General features: G+C 43.9%; 1 long non-coding RNA gene across 3 annotated transcripts; it reads right to left on the bottom strand.

The window, feature by feature from the left end:
• Window positions 1-1,316: 1,316 nt before the first annotated feature.
• LOC311598743 lies at window positions 1,317-18,541 on the bottom strand. Of its 3 annotated transcripts, XR_014779659.1 has the most exons (5): window positions 7,602-7,817; window positions 7,070-7,271; window positions 4,796-5,046; window positions 2,509-2,601; window positions 1,317-1,979 (listed from the first exon to the last, which is right to left on the bottom strand). It is a non-coding gene; the product is annotated as an uncharacterized lncRNA (long non-coding RNA). The 3 variants fall into 3 exon arrangements; XR_014779657.1 differs by lacking the exons at window positions 7,070-7,271; window positions 7,602-7,817 and adding an exon at window positions 18,395-18,541; XR_014779658.1 differs by lacking the exons at window positions 7,070-7,271; window positions 7,602-7,817 and adding an exon at window positions 18,407-18,485.
• Window positions 18,542-20,940: the final 2,399 nt, after the last annotated feature.

Below are 20,940 nucleotides of genomic sequence, written 5' to 3'. Positions count from 1 at the left end.
TTCTTGAAGGAGCTATTCTGTCTGCCCGATCCTAACGGGGCTCCCACCACTGCCTCACGGTATCAGAGCTCGAAGGCTCCATCACCTGTTGTTCTCAAAGCAGATACGAACTCGCTGGGGTCAGGCTGGGCCCTCGTTGCCATCTGGCTTGGGTTTCAGAACTCTGAGTTCCCCCACTGCTGTCCGGCCTGGTCCTGGCAGCCCAGCTAAAAGAACAGTAACACTTATGCACAGAATCTTTTCTCCCTTACCTCCAACTGAACTGGAGATCTTCTTGCCTGGATGTTGGTTCTGTGTTTCACCCTTCTCAGCCCAGACACCGAGGTTCCCGAGAGAGACGAAACAAATTATTTTAAATTCTATATCTTGGGGCTCATCTAGGTAATTCTCATTGGCAAACATTCTACAATAATGGTTAAGTTCAGGAAAAAATAAATTAGCTTGGTCTTTCATAGTGTTGGTCTTAATTACTATGAGGTCTTAGCAAGTGGACTTATAAGTTTAAAGTCTGGGATGAACTGAGCAGATTGAGGCAGAAAAAGGAACATGTGTGTGGGCTGTACTTGGAGCTTGGAAATCCAGGGCTGGGTAGAATGAAGTCATGTGAAGAGAGGGGACTGGGCTGGTGCATATGATGTGGCTCCTGGTGCAAGGGTGGTATGTGGGGGTAGACCTGGCTAGGTGGAAAGGTTGAGCGTGGTGTGGGAGGCACCTGTTGGATGGGGCATGGGTTGGGAGAGTCCTGAAAGAAGCCTAGAGGTCAGCTGTGGCACAGGCAGAGGAGGCCAGGCTAGGCTGGTGCTCTGCACATGGGTCCTAAACTACATGCTGCTGGTTGAGAGAAGGGATGCACCTGGATGGGGAGGGTCCGGGACACTCACCAGGAGAGACCTTGGCGAAGGATGTGGGAGATCTAGCTTGTTGGAGAGCTTGGGTTTGGCCCAAAAGGGACCTGTATGTGGTAGCTGGTAGTGTGTGTCCAGGTAGAAGTCTATAGGTTGGTTTTTACAATAGGCAGCGGTAGCTAGATAGGCCTGGGCACTGGACATAGGACTCAGGTTGATGGGTTGGGGAGAAGGCGTCAGGGAGACTCACTAGGATAGATACTGAGACACAGACCTGACTAATCATTATTCTCACAACAGTTCTGCCTTGCTGGCTAAGCTCTGACTGATGAACCCACTCACCAGAAACCCCATACGCCCCAGTATGCCCCCTTTTGCACTGCCATGGTCCCAGCAATGTTCTTAATGAGATGTGGTGTTAGGCCTCCTCACCACCCTGGCCTCTGTTCAAGCATACTACATGTTTATGTCTCTCTCTCTCTCTCCTACAATGTATTCATTCCCTTAGCATTTAATGCGTTCCTACTACAAGCAGGGATTATTTATTTAGAGGCACAACAAAGGGTAAGGTTAACCAGTTCCCGTGTTCATGGAGCCTGGATCCCTCATTCTAAGCTCATATTCCCTGTAGAGTAAGTGCTAGAAAGGCAAGGCCATTTGACCATTGGGGCTACACATACTGTTCATTGCTAAGAAGAAATGTTGCTCTCCCAGTTAATGGCCAGTGTTTGACAACCAAGCTTGGCCAATAGTTGTACTAATTTCCAGTCATTTAAGCACTAATTATTCCATATCATCATCAAAATATTCACATGGGAGGTATGCTCCTGCTCATCTCTTTCAAATGAGCCATGAGAATGCTGGGCCAAATACAACACTGGGTTAAGACTCCACAGACTAGCTCATGGCCAAGCATCAATCAGCACAGGGCCTTTTCCTCCATGGGATGTCTGGCTAGTATTCATTGTAGGGTCAAGTTCTTTGCGGGTTCTCTTGGCCCAGTGGTCCTTCCTGCTTCCGCTGCTGTGCTGCTGTACAGTCTGCCATCCCAGCAAGCCTGGGGACATGCTCTTTGCTCTTCAGTGTCTCCACAAAGCAAGCTACCCCAGAACAGTCCTTTCTGTAGTTGCCAGTCTGGGATTATTTCATATGCAACAAAATATAAAACCTGAAATCCTGGGACACTGTTTTCTGCTAAGCCTGTGCAACTTTTTTTTTAATAGAGAGAGACATTTTTAAAAAAATATATATTCTGATCACATTTTTTCCTCCCCCAATATTTCCCCATTGCTCCACCCACCAAACTCCAAACCCCCTTTCAAAGAAACAACAAATAAACCAACCAACCAAACACCAGACTCATACACACACATACACAAACACAGAAACTAAAATATACCACCAAAAGACAAATAAGGAAAAGAAAGGAAGCCCAGAGCAATTTGAGACAAAAGTCTGCAAAAATACTTTTTTGTTGTGTGTTGGCCAGCTGCTCTTGGGCATGGGGTATACATTGCAGTGTGAATGATATACCCAGTAAGATTGCACTGGAGAAAACAATTTTTCTCTTTGCAAGCAGGGCTCAATCACGATCACTTTTGGTCAGAAATGGAGTCCGTTCCTACTTCCCTCTCTCAGCACTGGGACCCCATTTAACTCTTACCTGTATGATCCTGTGCATGTGGCCTCAGACTTTATGAGTTCATATGTACATCAGTCCTCTTGTGTCTGGAAGATGTTGTTTCCTTGGCTAATGCTGGCACAGTAACATTGAAGCCAAATGATAAATATTAAGAGAGTGCGCATTATATATATGAGTAAACAAAAACAAACAACACAATGAGTTCCTGGCTGAATTTGGAGGTGAAGTCCAATCTCTCTGTCTCTGTCTGTCTGTCTGTCTCTGTCTCTGTCTGTCTCTCTGTCTCTCTGTCTCTCTCTCTCTCTCTCTCTCTCTCTCTCTCTCTCTTTCTCTCTGTCTCTCTCTAATCATCACATTTTTGTCTTAGCTGTACCCTGGCTTTTTAGAATGCAGCTATAGTAGTAGGTATTCAGTAAGAATGCAGTGACCTATTTGCCTTCTACTAGCACTCCACTCCTCCACCCATCTTGGTTTTCATCTTTTCCATGTAGACAGCAGAGTCTAAGCCAGGTTCCCACATCCCCATCCTAATGTGACCCCACCTACTCCTTTATAAGCAGTGTTTGTATCAGTTCTGTATACTTCCCAGTTCTTGCAGAGAGTGCCATTTGAGTGTGTGTTGCCCTTTAAGATGCTATTGTCTACAGGATTCTGTGAAATTTCCCCTCTGGACCCATGCATGTAAATGCCAGCTTGCTTTCCTAGTTCCACGCACTGCCTAGTGAAGACTCTCAGCCCACTAAAGGCATGAAAATAGAGTCTTAGGTTTGCAGAAGGTGGGGGACTTATCCAAAGAGAAGTAAGGCAACTCTTCGAAATAAACCATTATTTTGGTGCCAACGTTTACAATAGGGCAGTCTTAGGCCACTAACAAAGTTGCAGACAAAAAGTTGAAAAATGTGTGTGTCAGAGGTAGTTTGAATTGCTGCAGTGGGCGTTAATCCAGAGAAGGGAGCCTCCCAATGAAATGAGCTGGGAATCCCGGTTCAGGTCCTTCCTCCCTCCCTCCTTCTCTGGAGAAGTGTTTCAGACAGGTGGTGAGCATCTGCATCAACCAGCAGCAAGACGACCATATATAGCCTGTTCATGAAAAGATAAACTTGTTTCAGAGGAATGGAGGTGAATGCATGTGAGGTGGAGTTTGCCAGGTTAGTGAAGGCTAGCCCATAACGTCTGTTCTTAGGGCAAGAGGGAACTAGGGCAGATTGATCTCCTCGATTCCTTTAAGGGTTTTTTATTTTTTAGGTTGTTTTTTTTAAAGGACATCTATCATCTTCCTAAGGTTGGGTTTAAGGTCATACTACGGCGTCTCAGCTGCACTGGTGTATTCAGGTCTTGTGTTAGTGCGGCTGAGCTCTGGTGATGACGTTGCCCTGGTTGGTGTTGATTGTGCTCTTACACAGGCACCTGGGTTTGGATGACTGCAGGGTTAGGTGCTGGGTTTGTTACGTTAGATGGGTGGTTTGTTGCTCAGTTTGTTTCCTCTTCGATAATCTGATCTTTGTGGCCTGGATTTCTGGTGTCTGGCATGATCAGAATTCAGTATGGAGTCTCTGACCAGGTTGGGCGCTGGACTTCCAGCAGCTGCCTTGGCCTTTGGTGCTGCAGTGGGGTGGGGGGCTGGGGGCTGGGGGAGGTGTCTTTGTTCTCCTGGCTGGTGTGGCCTGCACATGAGCAGCAGGAGTCTTTCAGGATTAAAGGCAGGGGGCTGCCTGTAGGGCTGGCAGTGAGGCTGCAGGGGGAGGCGAGGAGACTGGGGGTGGGAAGCTAGTCTGGAGAGTGGGCAGTTCAGCTGGTGGGCAGGTTACTTACCTGTTCTGACCAGTGTGGCCTTATCTCAGCTGGCAACTTGCTATTAAAACACTTGGGGCATATTGGGAAGTCTTACTGTATCTCAAATTATGAGTTACTTTCAATGCTAACTCATAGCTTGACTTTGGACGTTCTTCCCTATTTGAGAGTTTTAGTTTTCTTGTTCCAAAGGAAGACTAGGTCTGGCAACCTTTGCCTGCTGAACAGTCCCTCTTTCTGAGCTGCTCCTAGAGGGCCAGCTATCCTTCAGTGGGTGTGATTAATAAATCACAAAAGATAGAGTGCCTTCAAAGATTTGATATTTCTTATTTGGATTTTACCTGTCTTTACTGCCTGCCAGATGCCTAACATCCAACTCTTCCCAATCCAATAGCACTGCATAAATAAAGACAAAATAAATCAGAAGCAGAATGCTTTTAAGCTCACTAAATGAAAGTCAGTATTCACACAGTCTTCCTCCAAATTAATTACCAGATTAAATGCAAGACGTGCGCACCAGATCGATAACTTGAGACAGAGATGTCTTGCCTGTTTTTCAGGAAAATTCCACTTCCTTTCAGCTGTTGTTGCTTGAAATGTCAGGAAGTTTCCACTTGTCTTCGCCCTTGGAAATGCCACCAGTGCCATCTTACTGTGTCTACCAACTTCAGAGAAACCCATGCACCTTGCAGAGGAAGCCCACTTGTCACAAGCTCTGAGAACCTCAACACAAGCAGTGTGGGGAGGGAAAGGCATGGAAAGGTTGGTCTGAAAAACAAACAGAAAACCAAAACAAAACAAAATTAGAAAGAAGACCAATGTTTTTTTTTTCTGGTGCCGCAGAGAGATTATACCCTGGAATGTGTTGCAGGTGGGCAGCTTAGGGTAGTAGAAGAAAAAAGTGCATTTAGGATGCTGAGAAAGGGATGGAAATCTTGGCCCTGATGCTTCTCTGTGCTTCATTGTTGTCTAACAAAATAAAGGAAATAAAAATGTGACACATTCAGGTCTTTACGCTGCCACCCGCTCGTCACATAACCCTGGTCTGTATATGCAACTCCCCTGTTCCTGAGTGTCTGGATGTATAAATGGGACCATGGAGCAGCCCCTGTCACTGCTCAAAATGCAATCAAAATGGAATATCTCATTTCTTCAGCAAGGCCACATCTACTTCCTCTGCTTGACCTTACTACTGACTTCTCTGTTGACCCCTAGGTTAAGTTAGACGTCTTTCGTGGTGCTCTAAAAAAAATAACAGTAATTAAGACAATGATGGTGATAATAGCATTAAAAAACTAACATTTATTAAGCAGGCAAGGTAAGTCAAAGGGTAAAAATACTTATGCAAACCTGATGACCTGAATTTGATCCTGGGGTTCATATGAAAGTGGAAGAAAAGAATTGACTCCACAACATTGTCTTTTGACAATGCACATGTCTGTGTATAACATTCACACACACAAATGATGGAGTCAGTAAGGCACCTTTTGGTCAATGACTATATAACACACCCCAAGAATTTTATTTAATCCTCATAACTGCCCTTCCAGGGACCGACTGCTGCCTGTACTTAACAGCTGATGAAACAACACACAGAGTTTTGTGAGCTGCCCTTGTTTATTGCTGGAATCTCAGCTAGTTCTGGTCACTATGACAAAATACCATAAACTGGATGGCTTATAAACAATGTACACTTGTGTGTGTAGTTCTATGGGCTGGGAAGTCCAAGGTCAATGGGCTGCAGACTTGGTGGTGAAGCTTACATCCTCATTAATGGCTGTCATATTGCCTTGACCTCATGAGGTAAAAAAGGTGGGGGGAATCTCTCTTAGTCTCAAAGGATTCAACCAATTCAAATGGGGGTAGTCCTTGCAGCATATTCAACTCTCTAAGGCTCTCCATCTCTGTCACCTTGGCCTTGGTGCTAGGATTTCAACACAACACATGGATTTAAGGGAAGGGACAGAGAGAGAGAGGGAAGGAAAGAGGGAGGGAGGGAGGGAGAGAGAGAGAGAGAGAGAGAGAGAGAGAGAGAGAGAGAGAGAGAGAGAGAGAGATCCTGATCTTCACAGCTGTGAGTAGGGAGGCTGCCCTGTCTGCCAGAGTATGCTGGCCTCACTCTTTCTGGCTTGACTAGAGGACCACAGCATTCTTTCTTGGCTTTCTACTCCTCTAGAATTCAAACATCCTTGAAATGGGGCCTGAATGGTTCACAGTTTTGTATTCCCAAAGTTTAGCCCAGAGTGAGCACCCCCTGAATTTGAAATCAAATGAAATTGACTTTCGCAGAGACAACAGACAATGAGTCTTCACCAACAAGGGCTCTGACTTGAGAAGATGACTTAGCTCACTTGAATGTTATAGACACAGACATCATCTCACATGGGAGACACTCAGCCAGACTGGGGCAAAGCAAAGTCAAGAGTGACGCAGACAACAACTGAAAAAATAACAGGGGGAATAAAGAATAAAAAGAAAATATAGGGGAAAGATGCTGGGTGAACTTCAAAGAATGATCTTTTGAGGGCCTTAACTCCTGAGTGCTGTCTTTCTTTCCTTCCTTCCTTTCTTTTTCTTTTTGATTTTTTGAGAACTTAAGTGTTATTATTGGACCTCAGGAGGCAATGTAAGAGCAGAGTCTCAGGACTGAGAGAGACCTAGTGACTATTACAATCAAGAACCCTACATCTTTCAATCAAGAGTCTGATGCTAATAGTCAAAGGCCAGAAGGAAAATGGCAACTCTGTGGTCTTTCGAGGAATTCAAACCCAGGGGTGAGGGAGGTGGTTACCACATCCAGGTTCAGTGAGGCTCTGGGAAAGTGGTTGTACTTATATCCCGTGAGCAGAAGTGCAACTTTGGAGTATCCATCCAAATCCCTCCTCTTGGATTCTGTCGCTCTGAAATACCACCACCTGTCCAGCAATTATGTTCTGGAGTGTTTTTCACTCCAGTGTCATTAATATCGGTGAGCTTCTAAAGTAGAGAAATGGCTTGAAAAATAGATAGCATACTCATCCAGGAGATAAAAGGCCAAGAAAATACCTACATTGTTGACACGGAAAGACTCTACTGTCCACTAAAAAGTGAACCCTGGGTTCCACAGGTGCCCCGTGAAGCACTGTTTCAGCCCTTTGTCTACTCAGTGGGACCATCCTTGGTCATCCACATGCCCTGGTTGGTGGAGAGGGGTTAGAATTGTTGGAAGTACCCCTTCATGACTCTTCCCTCCCTCCTCCCTTTTTTCCTTTATGATACAATGAACATAGCTGCTATAACAGAAATAGCGTAAACCATAAGACTTGTAGGCAATAAATATTCACCTCTTGCAGATGCAGAGGTCAGAAAGCCCAAGATAAAGCCCAGCAGATCTGGTGCCTGGTGATGGCCGTCCTCCTCATTGATGGCATTTTTCTCACTATGTCTTTATGTAACAGAAGGCCTCTTCGTTTTCTCAGGGCACCCATCTCTGCTGTGTGGTGTCTGCCCTAATTATTTCATCCAGACCCCTTTAATTCTATCATCTTGGAGGCCAAGGCTTCAATATAAGTTTGGATAGGATGCTAGTACTCAGGCCATAGCAATGCATTTCATCTCTCTCTCTCTTCTCTCTCTCTCTCTCTCTCTCTCTCTCTCTCTCTCTCTCTCTCTCTATTTTATACACACACACACACACACACACACACTTATACAGACATACGTATATACTACATTTTTGTTTGCTTTAAAATTTCTGGTGTCTAGTAAGGTTAAAACAGACTCTGTGGCAGTGGTTGTCAACCTGTGGTTCATAACTTCTTTAAGGGTAACATGACCCTTTTACAGGGGTCGCATATCAGATATCCTCCATATCAGACATTTATATTATGATTCATAACAGTAACAAAGTTACAGTTATAAGATAGCAGCAAAAATAAATGTATGGTTGGGGTCACCAAAACATGAGGAACTGTATTGCAGGGGCTGCAGCATTAGGAAGGTTGGGAACCGCTGCTCTATGGGTTGAGGCTTAGTTCAGTCTGGGTGTGGCAGAGATGTCAAAGGAGTCACATATTAATACAGAGGGGAATGAAAACAATAAATATCGACAAAGAAACCAGCCTGGAAGGTAGTGGAAGGGTCAGGGGGAGGGGGCGTGAGCCTGCACTGGCATCAGAGAATCTTCAGACCAGCAAGAACCAAAGCCCAGGTGACACCATGGGGGCTGCTTGGCGTTCTGCAGCTGGAAACACCCAGGTGCTTAGATGGGGTTTCCTGTCTTGGGATGGAGCGAGAACGAAGCACCATCTAAGAAACAGCCCAAGGTTGGCTCTCATGGGGACCGTGAAGAGAGAGTGTGGGAACAGCTCTGCCCTGCTGAGGAATGCCAGAGAAACCCACGTGCTTAGGCAGCCTTGAAATACACAAAGGAAACACAGCCTGTGGAAATTCCTGGGAAACCGTGGCGGAGCCTAAATCGGAAAAACCGATGAAGACGATTTGCAGTGCCAAGTCCAAATGCCACTGTTCAAGCTAAGTTCTTCAAAGAGACATTGCTGCCAGTCCACTATGGGTGGGACACTAGCAAGAGGCAGTAGCAGGGCCTATTCAAAGCCCTCCACATTGCCTCCCAGCCCTCCTGCATGCTGCCTGTCCTTCTCATACAGAGCTTCAAGCTGAGGCTTAGGCAAGCTTAGCCAACTACTCAAGGTCACAGGGCTAAGGGAGATGGGATGATATCATATAGAAAATCCTTTGCTGCTGGGATAATATGGACCTGTTTTAAAATCTTTATTTCATGACTCACTACTTGGGTGACTTTGGAAAATTGATTTTCCTCTTCTAATACACTTCCCCATCAGTAAACTCTGGGTCACTCTGCCACCTCTCAAAACTCTGGAAACATGGAATGAAGTGACACTTGTCGACTGTTACCCATTTCCTTCTTCTCCCTTCTCCCTTGAGCAACAGTGACTCACCTTTACATGGAGGGGGTGAAAATGCATTCCGCTAAAATAGCTCACTTTGGGGGCTGGAAAGGTGGGTAAGAACATGTGTTGTTCTTACAGAGGACCTGAATTCAATGCCCACTGCCCACTTCAAGCAGCTCACAACTGCTTCTACCTCCAGCTCCAGAGGAAGCCTCTCACCTCAGCACGTGCAAATATATAGACATACACACATGTACATGTAAATAAATAACAACAAGAACAACAACACAATCTTCCACTTTCCAGCAGCACCTAGGGGTGGCCACACTGTGTCAGTCTAACCAGGGAGATGTAAGCACACATCCACTTGAAGTAGCCAGTCCTGAAGAAGACAGCCAAACCTTCTTGGTAAAAGCCTTTCCTCACTTCTTGGAACGAGGAAGGGAGATTTGGAGTCAGCCGCCATCTTAACAAGACAGATGAGTCTGGATGTCTGCCGTGCTGTTGGCCTGCCTTCACTTGGCCTTGGTGAAGATAAAGTCCAAGGAGAAGTAGTTTCAGCAAGTTTCAGCCGGCTGTGTGTTCCTGACTAACAAAGTAACCAGGCTTTGTCCTATCTCACATACCCAGAAGATAGTAGCTTTTAAGAAAGAAGAATCCAAGGCTCTGTATAAGGCTCTACATAAAGCAGAATTTGCTTGCTCAACCCATCCCATCACAGTGAGCACTCCTTTCCTTTCCTCTGACTTGCTCCTCTCCAGCCTTAGGCACACAGGCTGTACCTGAGCGCCAATGTCAGCTGAAATCACTAGTGCCGGACCTGGGACAAGTGTGAAGCAACTGCAGCTTCCTTCCTTAGAGATCTGAAGAGGCATCTGCAAAGGAGTCTTGCTGATTGGCAAATACATTAGCAAAGTTTAGAGAGTGTCATGACCTCCAGAGTGCAGAAACCCCAGAGGCCTTAGCGTGGAGTGCAGTCCTCAGCTCAGCTCCTGCCTAGAGTTCTGGGCTCAGTTTGCAAAGCCCCCTTCCTGGAACTCACCCAAGGTTGGGATTTATCCCTGCTGTTGTAACTCATCTGGTTGCTAAGCGCTATTTTCCCCTCCCACTGGAGGTAAGAATGGCATCTCCTTCAGCTTTGACTCCCTGGTAACTCAGCACACACAGTGGATACCCAGGGGATTGCTGCCAAAGCATCAAGTCAGTGCTCAGGAGCTCATATTTACAAGGAGGTGTTAGCTGTCTACCCACCCCTGCCTGGAACAGGCCTGAGCACTGGGTTTGCTTTCTTAGCTTTATACATGTAGTTTCTTGTGCTGTGAAGTCTCTTCCTCCAATTATACTTCCAGCCCTCTGCTAACCCAGTGGACCCCCCTCAAACAGTGCTTATGCAGTTCCCTGGGATCTCCCCTTACCCTTTTGACAGATAGTTCCTTCTCTGGTAGCACATGGCTGGTAAGATTTATCTGTGTTCTCATCCCTGTCAGACTGTAGGACTTAAAAATAATTTAATGATTTTTGTCAGTTGAATTAAAATATATGACCTAAAGCATGGCAGCTGCTAAGAAGTTTGATGACCTTAGCTATACAAAATGCAGGCTCTGACACCCTCCCCTTCCCCTGACACTAGTCCTGTAAGATCCAGTGTAGACAGACATTAGGTATCAGCTGGAAGCCAGGAATTCTTTATTGTCTATTCTGCCTCCGGAATAAGTATGAAGAGCGTCCTTGAAGAGCTGTGACTTCACTGTGGCCATACACCTCACTTACAAACATCCTTTAGAGATTGGTGTGAGTTGAAGTAATGGTCTTTTTAAAGTCTTATCTCTAGGATGGTTGACTCATACTGCCTCATGGCCTTTAGAACTTAAGTGAACCCCTGTGGTCCTGTTTATACTCCGAGACCCTGATCCAAAGACACCAGAGTCTGACACAAGGCAACCCAACCAGAGTATTTCAAATAGAAATATGATCTTTGGAATGGATTGCAGAAGAGAGTGGGCGTTCTGGGCAGTGAGTCACATTGGTGGCAGACCTCCAGGGAAAAGCGCCATGAAGAATGCTGAGATACCAGAGTGGCCCTGGGTCCTCCTATCTCGGTAGTTCAGCACTTCCTTTGATTCTCTGAGACACCCACAGCATCCTTCTAATAAATTTCCCCTTTGCTCAAGCTAGACAAAATCCATTATAGATGCTTACAGGTTTTTTTTAAAATGCCATAACCAATATGTCTATGTCCCTAAAGAATTTCCTGTTTGGTTTTTTGAATTGGTCAGGGTTTGTACCAACTGCAAATAAAAGAAAAGTCTACAGTAACAGTGGCTTTAAAATATGTTTGTTTCTCTTGATTAAATGTAGGCAACTAGAGCTAGTCCCCTGGCCCTTAGACATCTAGGTTCCTTCTATGGTACTGTTTGATCAGTGCCTTCTGTTCTTTGGACCAAATGGCCTTGCAAATTCCATCTAACATGTTATCGCCCTGGTTGACAGGTAGGAGAAAGGCACATTCTCCTTTGGAAACATAGCCCTAGACTGTACATATAATATCTGCTTACATTCCATTGTCTAAAGACTAAGACTAACTGTGTCACCACCACATCTCTCCTCCCCATTTCCAGACTGTCTGCTTACTCTTCTTTTCCTCTCTGTCATGGTAGGCTGGTCTTTGTAGACACCTTCAGTGGAATATCTTAGTCTGGACTCTATGGTTCTAATGCAGAAAATGGGGTCTCTAGATTAGGAAGAGAAGAGTGGGCTAAAGGTATATCTTTCTCTAAATCTCCTCTTCAAGGTTGAACTAGGCAGGCTCAGTCCATCAATTTCAAGATTACTGATTCTTGCAAAAGGATCGGTCCTGCCCCAGCTCGCTTTTTCTAGGTCTTGATAACTGTTACTTTCCTTATATCATTAGGTCCCAAGGGAGGTAACAATCTCACTGAGACCTAGGTTGCTATACAATACTTACAGTTTTGCCAAACTCATCTTGGTGAATACCCTGTTTATTAAGGAATTCTCTTCGGCTTATCCTGATTTGATTATATCATCCATGTTTAGTTGAGACTTTGACATATCTACTTAACTTCAAGATTTTTATAATAAGTCACATACCTAAAAAGGGGAAGGTTCTCTTACTACATAAGAACATTCAATACTACACAACAATCAGACCCTTGCTGTAATCCCAAGTATCTTTCGTTATCAGCTCTCTACTCATAAATCAACATTTCAGCAACGTTTTATCCTCTGCTCTTAACTGAAAGTCAGGAAATTGCCATCTTTCTTACCTTACACAAGGCTGTTTGTTATTAAAAAGTCTAGTTCTTTTCTGGATCTGATCTCTAAGAATGATTTTTTTCAGTTTTGTGTGTAGGGGTGGGGCATTATTTTAGTTCTGGGGACTGAACCAGAGTCTTGAGCGTATTAAATCTATATATTACACTCAGCTATGCCACCTAGCTTTACGCAGTCATTGATAATTGGGTTTTGATCATGGCTATTCATGAGTCAGAGAAAGAAATATGGTGGCACTATGTTCAAGCTTAAAGAAAGGAATAGAGACGAGTGCAACAGATCCAAGAAGACACCAAACGTTATGATGCAGCCAAACCAAGCAAACACCAAGCCATGCTCACCTTTACAGAGTATTCCATCTGACCAAAGCAAAACCTGGGTTTCAAATACACGATCCAATGAGGGCTAGTCTTACTCAAAACACCATATTCATCTATGTCTTGTGATTCTAGTGTCTAATGTTGCAATTCAAGCCCAAATATTTTTTTGGGTTTTTATTAGTGTAGTTTCCTGTTGGCCCATTATTTCCCCCGTAGAGACCATTTTCCAAACTGTAAATGATGGCAATTTTCTAAAAAGCTTATGTCATCCACCAAAAATATCAAATAATTCCTGTGATCCTAAAGTGTTAATAAGACCTTATATTACACTACAATTATGCTTCATTTTATTCTATTCCTTTTTTCCTCTCCTGGCTCTTCATTTCCCTAAAGAAATTACATAAGCTTTTTTATATGTGTGACTTTCTTCCAATGCCCTTTACTTCTCTCATCCGGCATTTTCCTTCTAACTCATCCACCCAAGATCTACTCATAACTCATGTAAATGGTGAGAACAATGGGTAGGTGGCATAAATAGAGAACAAACAACAAGATGGTAGGCTGAGGCACCACAATATTGTCCAACTCAGCAAGCCTGAACACCACAGTACCACTAAACGCAACTGAATGTTGTTGGAATATTCAGATTCAAAGGCAGAGGATGTGACAGTGTAACCTCTTAATGAAGCCAGAATTAAAAAGTTGGGAAATGATAGTATGAAAATACCAATGAAATGAAAGCCTGTGTGGCTGAGTGGAATTCAGGATGAAGACTATGACCAGGAATGACAACGTGTGCTTCACAGTAGAAATGAGGGAAATTCTTCTGGACAATGCAATCTTAAATTGCTACCCCCTCAGCTGATGGTTCACGATACAAAAACTGACAGAGTAAAAAGGCAAAACAGACCCAAAATAATGTTTGAAAGATTCTAATATTTATGAATAATTAATATTTCAAGTGTTAAAAAGGTCACCAAGAATAAAGCAGTATTCAATGAAGGTATAAACTTACTCAACGTTAGTATATTTATAGACATTTTATCAGGAGCTTTCATGGTGCCAGAAGGTTCTATTGAGGCTGCTGAGGGAGAAAATTTATCAATGGTCTCACCTCACTGTGGACCCAGAATGCTACAATCCTGAACTGTCAGGTATGATATACCACCCCCTCCCGCCCTGCCCCCCTCCACCCATGCATGATTATTATCGGGGGAGTCACTACTTTCTGATAGGGTTTGAGACCAACTCTACAAGAGGGAGTCCATACTAAGTCTTGTAAACCTGTCAAAAGCCCAGAGCTGATCAGTCATTGGCCCAAAAGGTCAGGGGAACCTACTGCTGATGTTTCACTAAATGGACAGCATGTGCTCTAAATACGCATGCGTACATCCACCCATGGCTCTGTTCCTGGACTTGGTAAGAGAAGCTTCTTTTTGCAACAGTAGGTGTTGAGTGTGGAGACTTAAGATGGGTTAAAGTGCCGAGAATAAGTAACTGTTGGGTGATCAGTCCTAGGAAGTGATATTAAGATCACTTTCTTCAAGGCTTAGGGAACACCAGAGGAAGAGAGAGCCAAAAGAACACGCAAGCGAGAAGGAGGGGAGTAGTGGTGTGACGCGCTGTGCCTGACCATGGCCGTCTGTCGCACCGATGAACTGCTAGGAATGGTGGTTACCTGTGCAAGACTGGGCCCTTCAGCATTTCGCTATGAGTGGGGGGAGGGGTTTATGCCTCTTGATGAGAAGGTGGGGGGAGGGAGAGAGATTTCCCAGTAATGTAGCCACTGGTAAGCAGTCCATGCCCCAAGTAATCACCCTCCCCCCCCCTCGCCAACCCACACTCATGAGGCAACCTTAATTAAATGCAGTGGGCAACCCAAACAAAGAAACAAAGCGGGAGAGTAGAGGAGGGACTTGTTGGGTAGAAGAAGATAATGGGGCAAACACAGTCAAAGTACATTATGTGTGAAAATATGTTTGAAAAATAATTTCTTGGCTTGTGACCTGATGATCTGAATTCCTGATGATATCCTGCTGCACAAAATCTTTCTGCTTTGAAATCTTACATAGTTTAAAATAGTAAAAGATGTGTGTGTGTGTGTGTGTGTGTGTGTGTGTGTGTGTGTGTGTGTTTAATAAATCCTCCAGGTGTACTATTGAGATGTCCTTCAAGTTTAAAGTTTCTCTCCTTTAATTTCAGAAGCTAATATTTGAATGTGTGAAGGGTACAATTGTTCAGTCCTGACTACCACCACCACTACCACTATTGCCACCATCACCATCTCGGCTTTCACCACTACCGGTACCACTACCACCTCCACCTTGACTGCCGCCTCCAGCACCACCATCCCGACCGCACTGCTTACCCTTGGACTAGCAGCGTGCAAGTAACTGTAGTGGGAGGTTGGACATGGAGTCACAGAACACTGGGTATCAGCAATCTGTCAGGTTGTGCTTAAGGCTGGTGGTCCAGAAAACATCTTATGTCTCCCACATGCAAGGTTTGTCTGTAGTTCCTTATAGTACAAATTCTGCACCTAACTTAACAGTGATTGTTACCTTTAGTCTCAGATTTCTTACCATGGCCTTGCTCGTGCCACCGGCAAGTTTTATGAATACCCCTGCAAATTATTCTGCAAGTGTTTGGACTGCTAGATGAACCTTTGGCAAAGTGGTCTATGCAGATGCCCTGACTCTAGAGCCACAGAAGGGCTTAAGGGAAAGCCTAGAAACAGCGAGTGACAATGCTCCTCATTGGGCTCACAGATGTTTCCAACGAATTCAAGGACTGTCCTAGAACCAGCACATTGGATCCCTTTGTCATCATCAAGCAACAGGGTCAGCAGTAAGCATGAGGACGGAAGTAAGCAAAGCTTTCAGAGTCCTTGTCTTTGCTGACAACTGCTTGCCATGTGATCCGGTTATTTCTCTCCATTTAAACTCCTTCTGTAGTTACCAGTCTACAGGCGCACTGTCCATCTAAGCTTCATTGTAGTGTTACAAATACAAAGACTGTGTAGGTTTCTGTTCAATTGTCAATTTCCTCAAGTATTGAAGGTATGCTGGCTTTCAGTAACCGTGGAAGTGTTCGCTTCAAACTCCCAGGTACACTAGTCACTTGATATTTGTTTAATACATCTTGCCTGTGAATATAAGCATTTGAGCCTTAACAAAGTCCCCTGACAAAGTTGAATGCACCTTCGTCTTCCAGATGGAAATACTGAGACACTGGCTGTCACAACCTTAGACTGAGAGCCTACAAGTCCAAGCTCAAAATACCTGTGCCTCACTGTGGTATCAGCAAACACTTGTGAGTGAGTGTCTATGAAGGGCTGGGTGCTGGGCGAGGCTCTGAGGACAGCAGTGAACTCAAGAACAAAGCCCGCTCCACAGAACTCACATCTCACTTCCCATTTATCATTGAGTTTCTGGTAGTTTCCTTAACCAATCTCTTTTAAAGTGTTTCTGATTTAATGGCTTTAAAAATAATGCTATGCACATTTCACAGAATGGCAATTAGAAAGCTTGAAGGTATAAAATTTCATTCAAGTTCTTGGTTTCTATTACTAAGTCACCTCCAGAGAGAGTGTGATAATTCACATTCATATCAGCTCCAGGAATTGCCCATCTTACCACACTCTTGCCCAATCCAAATTCTTGTTTTTATATAACCCTTGCCTACTTCATAGATGTCAGGTTCACAGATTGGGGGTAATAAACACTGCCTTTGCTTCATTTAGAGAAAGTGAGTTACAGTGAGTTAAAATAAAGTGGCTGCTTTTAAATGCCACACGTACCTTCAGACACACACACACACACACACACACACACACACACACACACACACACACACACACACAGAGAGAGAGAGAGAGAGAGAGAGAGAGAGAGAGAGAGAGAGAGAGAGAGATCAAGGCCTCATTCTAAGTGCCTAGGATAGCCTTACTAAGGTGTCGATGTCTACCTGAGAGACGCAACTCATGTTGAAGGTGCACTCTGACATCTGTGTCCCTCCTCACAGAGGACCCTCAGCATTCCTAGCCCTGTGGCCATGGCACCTGTGGGCTACCAGCTTGTTTGTGAGGTGGTGACTTGCCCAGCTCTGAAGGAATGCAGAGCATCACCACGCAGCAACAGCTTTAGGATGGGCTCACTGTAGAGTCTGCCTTACACTGCTACCCTTATTAGTCTCCCTTCCTAGGACATGCAGAGAATATTTGCTGAGCCTCTGTTGAGATAATTATTGTTGGTTCTCAAGCAGCCCAGATATCCAGACGTGAGCTCAAGTTGGACTGAAGGAGGATTTCTAGTGGTTAAATAAAAGCCAGAATTCCTCAGAAACTTGTGAGACCAGTTCCCAGCTGCCAAAAGGAATCATTTCCCTTACCTTCTGGCATGTATCAGCATATCAAAGATCATGCTGGCCTCCAGGCTCCCTTGGTAAGAACCTGTTATCTATATATAGTAAAGTCCACTAGCATCTTTCCCTTCCCTCTCCCCACAGCTACTAGTCCTCTGTATAATCCACAGGATTGGTCCACCCCACTCTCTGCATCTCTTGTCCCCACTCTTTCTACTCTCTCTTGCTACTCTTACCCCCTCAACTCTCTTCTCTGTCTCTCTGTCTCTGTCTGTCTGTCTGTCTGTCTCTCTGTCTCTGTCTGTCTGTCTGTCTGTATCTATCTATCTATCTATCTATCTATCTATCTATCTATCATCTATCTATCTATTATCTATCTATCTATCTATCTATCTATCTATCTATCTATCTATCTATTTATCTATCTATCATCTATCATCTCTTGCTCTCTCAATATGCTCTGTTCTCCCCCTCTGGCTACCTCACTATCTGCACTATTCTCTCCTGTTCTCCTACTTCCCTATTCCTGGTCACGCCCAGTCTGTTTCTCTTTCTCTCTGCTCTAGATTCTTCCAGATGCCTCTGGGTATTTTTTCCCTCTCTCTTACCTACAATAAAAACCTTTACCCTAATACAATGACCATGTATGTGGTTTCTTTAGTGTGCCCCTCAAATACTTCTGGTGCTCAACTCTGGGAGGGAAATGAGTGGACCCCTTTCCATGGGGCCTAACCTCTCCTAACTGAAGCAAGCTGCTGATTTGACTCTCCTAAAGGACACATCATTTGTTTCTCCTGGCTTCTAGTCACCACAGTCAACCTTAAATTCCACTCCTCCAGCCACTGCTCCTAAACTTGCTCTAAGCACTCAGCTTTGTTCCCCAAGGCACTAAGTGTCCTCTCAGTCTCTGGCTCCTGGAGCCTGCTATGTGCTTCTGGGTACCCATCATGTGAAAAGGTTCTGCCTTTGTTAACCTGCTGGAGTTAGCTGTTTGCTTCTCCACTGCGACTCAGGGTATCTCTCTACTAGGGCACTTACCCGTCTGCCCCTATTGGAAGGCTCCTCTGGTGGAGCTATTTGCAAGCCCTTTCCCCAAGCCTCTCCCAAATCCTTTTTTCTCTCTGCTTCTAGAAGATATCTTCCATACTGCTAGTTCTATCTCTCTGTTTACTCCTAAAACTTGCTCTATCTCTCTTGCTTGCCAGCTGGAGCCTGAACTCCACGGGCTCTTACCAGACTACGCACCTGCATCTTCCACTCCTTCTGTTCCGTGGACTCATATTTCATTAAAGCCTTGCTGTCTTACTGCAAACACTTTGGCCTCAGTACAGCTCAATGGTCGAAAACAGGGCACACCCAGTTTCCAAACTCTTACAGACGGTAACAACTTCTGCCACTGAGTAAGCAAACAATCCTCTAAATATCTTATCTCTAGGCTTTCTCTACTCTGAACTCTTGAAAAATCTTGTGTCTCTAAACTTTGTTGCTTTCTGCTCTCAAAAAAAAAAAACCGACAACAAAAAACAAAAACAAACAAAAAAGCCAACCAAACAAAAACCTCTTAAAGGCATTGCTTAAGCTTTCTGTATCTCAGAATTTTTAAAGTTTACTGAGTGTGGTTCAAAGAGCTGTAAAATTGATAACAAAAAGTTAACTTAAAATTTGTAATAAAAATGATCAAGAGTTTTTAAACCTATACATAAATAACCTTAATTTATTACAGTATGCTTGTATATAACTTTGATTCAACTTTCATTTACAATAGATTTTCTACGGCATACTATATAAATGTACCTTGAATTAAATTCTTGTTTATGGAAAATAGAACGTACTAAGAACATAGATTTGATGATCTAGATGTATAAATTCCTAAGGTTGCAAATGTTTATTCAGGGTAGAAAAAACTGACATGAAGATGTATGTATAGCCTTGTTGTCTTTATTAGATTTGTTAAATTTTAGGTATTTGGATAAACTGAATCATACTAAAATTGTAAAATACTCTGTAATGGTACACTACAAAGGAACTGGAAAACAAGGCTAGCAGTCTCTGTGTGAACTGTATTTATGATTTAAAGTTTTATTTTGATGCTAAAGGATCTTTATTTGAATCTTCAATTCAAATTTTGAAGACTCAAACTTATTAGACATAAAATTGTAAAATCTTGATCTTTTAAAAACTACTAACTTGTAAACTGGTAAAAATAACTAAGGCAATGGTCAGTCAACTTATAAACAATAAAATTCTTTAATGTCCTCAGAACTATGCTTGGTAGTCATGCTAAGTACAAATGTAAAATTCACCTACTGTGATAAGCTTTATCCTTCTATATATGTTGTCAGTGTTAAGCCTAAAGCCAAGTAACTGAAAGAAGTAAGATTTGTTTAAAATCAGGTATATTTAATTGGTTAGATGATGGCTCTCAGACTCCTCAGAGAGATGTGCTGAATATGGCATTTAAGGTGTTTAATGAAAAGGCTTCCCCTGATAGACAGGAATACCAGCTTCTGATGGCAGCAGCTGAGCCTATCTGCAAAGCATATGGACAGCAATAGTCCACTCGGAGCTTGCTGTGAGTGTGCTAACATTGACTACTGGACAAAGAACTGCCTTGTGCCTTGCCTGTCTTGCCATCAAGGCCCTGCCCAAACTGTGGACACTACTGGGTAGACTGCCACTCTGACTGACCAAGCAAGGTAGGCCAGTCCCAAAAGATCTTCCTCCACAGCTTTCAGAACTTCTGTGTGGCAGAAGACTGACAACTTCTGTCCCTAACAAAGCCATCAAAATCACCCTGGAGGATCCAGGCTAGATGTCAAGGTCGGGAATGCGTCTATGTCATTCTTCTATAAAACTTATTTTTGATTCTTTGTGAATCTCGCATCATGTACCCCAATCTTACTCATCTCCCCATCCTTTCATATCCACTTCCTGTCCTTGCACCCTCCCCCTCCAAAAGGAAAAAAAAAGAATAATAAAAATGAAAATAAACAGCATCGTGGAACTTTAGTGTGTGCCACAGTATCCCCTTTTATTCTCACGTCTTTACTTGCTAATGTTCGTTGCAGTGAGTCATTGGTCTGCGTTGGGGCCCCTGACTTCAGCTATACTACCTATACTGGGTCCTCACTGGGCCTCCTCGTGGATATCCTGTTGTTGCCCTGTGTCTCTAGAGCCAGCTCCTTCAGGTGCTCCAGCAGTGCATATATGAGGTTGATGTTGGGTGGGCCAACTCAAAGCCCTGGACCTGTGCCTGGGTGGTAGTTGAGTTGGTCAGCCCACACCCACCCCACCTGTGCAAGCTCTCCATCACTGTCCCATATAGTTTACTCAATGCTGCAGTCAGCAAGGGCAGGGCTAGCTCTCCTGCACTCATGCCCTTGGGTCCAGCTCCACAGCTTTCCAGGTAAGGTACAGGGCATCTCTGTCATTCTTAATACAGGGGCCACTTGCTTTATACTTTTTGCTCATCCTTATCTTTCTCTGTGATGGCAATGGTGACAAGCTCTAGCTTTATCAGACAGTTTAGCAACAGCAAGCTGACTCACCCAGCCCCTTCCACCAAAGCTGCATCTGCCTGGTCAATCCATTTCATGTGTAAAAACCATGCCTTGCTTTTCTTAAAGCTATGAAGTCTCCTGCTAAGAAAGGCAAACTCACAGACAAGTTTATCTTACTGACAGGCTTCATACTACAGAAGATAAACTAACAAAATAGTTTTCATGAAAGACAAACTCAAGCTACCATGCTGTTATTTTTGACTAAAAATTTACTTTTTA

Source organism: Acomys minous (assembly GCF_964271855.1).
Source record: "Acomys minous genome assembly, chromosome: 1".
Taxonomy (NCBI): Eukaryota; Metazoa; Chordata; class Mammalia; order Rodentia; family Muridae; genus Acomys; species Acomys minous.
The sequence above is the reverse complement of the archived record's forward strand: the minus strand, read 5'-3'. Positions and strand labels throughout refer to the sequence as shown.